The sequence below is a fragment of the Bos taurus genome, chromosome 17 (assembly GCF_002263795.3).
Source record: "Bos taurus isolate L1 Dominette 01449 registration number 42190680 breed Hereford chromosome 17, ARS-UCD2.0, whole genome shotgun sequence".
Taxonomy (NCBI): Eukaryota; Metazoa; Chordata; class Mammalia; order Artiodactyla; family Bovidae; genus Bos; species Bos taurus.
The window spans coordinates 52177326-52178855 of record NC_037344.1 but is presented as its reverse complement, the minus strand read 5'-3'; positions in this window follow the sequence as shown (position 1 = coordinate 52178855).

Genomic DNA, 1530 nt, shown 5'->3' with positions numbered 1-1530 from the left:
AGAAAACTTTCCGCTAGCTGGGCCGAGGACCCTGCCGGGCCCGGGGGCGGGGGAAAGTGGCCCAGAAGCGGCCAATCAGCGCCGCCGAGGGGTGGGCCCGGGAGGTGGGGGCGTCTGTGGAGGCCACGCAGGGCGGCTCGCAGGCCCGCGGTCCGGTGCACCGTCCACCCCGAAGTCCGTACAGGAGTGCGGGGTCCAGGATACGGTTCTGAGCACGAAAGGACAAGAGGAAGGGAGGGCAGGGGAGAAGAGGAACAGAAAGGTTAAAGGGGTGCCTGTGGTCGCTCCCAGCCAGGGAGCAGCTGCAGACCGGGGGAAGGGCAGCGCCCCCCAGCTCCGCCCCTTGGTAACGGCGACCGCGGAAGCCGGGTTTCCACGGAGACGGGGGCGGGGTTTCCACCGCAGCCTGGGAAAGAGGCTAAAAAAGCACACAGCTTTTCCTTTGCTGCACTCGGGCCTTCCAGCCATAGAATTTGCATGGTATGTGAAGGCAGATCCGGTCTCTGAGAGTATTTTCTGCCGCAAAGCGGGAAAACAGCAGTAGGTGGCAGCTCCAGGAAGTCCGGAAATCTGGACTGCGTAGAGCTTTCAGGCCCATTGTCACCTGGACCTGCAGCATCTGACCCTCAGTAAACTGGAGATTTCCCTGCTCTGTGCACCTGGCCCTCTCCTGGGATCCACTACTTGTCCAGCGTGCGGCCTTGGAGAGTTACTTCACTCCTCCGAACCTCACTTTGCTGCTGCTAAGTTGATTCAGTTGTGTCCAACTCTGTGCGACCCCATAGACGGCAGCCCACCAGGGTCCCCCGTCCCTGGGATTCTCCAGGCAAGAATACTGGAGGGGGTTGAACCTCACTTTACTACTGTGTAAAAAACGGTACCAACGGAGTAGGGTTTCTGTGAGTAATATACGAAATCTTGAGATAAAGTATGTGACAAATGCTATTGGGTATCCTGCATTCTTTTCTCCAACAAACGCTAAGCTTGTGGTCAAGAAAACAAACAAAATACATACTATTTTCAGATGGTACAATAGTCTAATTGTAATAGTAATTGTAATAGTCTAAAGCAAGCCCCTGGGCAAGAAAGAAAGGGAAGTCGGTCAGTCATGTCCGACTTTGCGACCCCTTGGGCTGTAGCTTATCAGGCTCCTCTGTCCATGTAATTTTCCAGGCCAGAGTACTGGAGTGGGTTGCCATTTCCTTCTCCAGGGGATCGAATTCCTGACCCAGGGATCGAATCTGGGTCTCCCACATTGCAGGCAGACGCTTTACCAGACCTGACAACACCCTGTGATTAAATAGGTAGATAAACTATTAGGCTTACCATAAGTAAAATAAGTATATCCTTAGAATGGAATGTTCAGTCAGTTCAGTTCGTGTCCAACTCTGCGAACCCATGGACTGCAGCACACCAGGCCTCCCTGCTGCTGCTGCTGCTAAGTCGCTTCTGCTGCTGCTGCTGCTAAGTCGCTTCAGTTGTGTCCGACTCTGTGCCATCCCATAGACGGCAGCCCACCAGGCTCCCCCG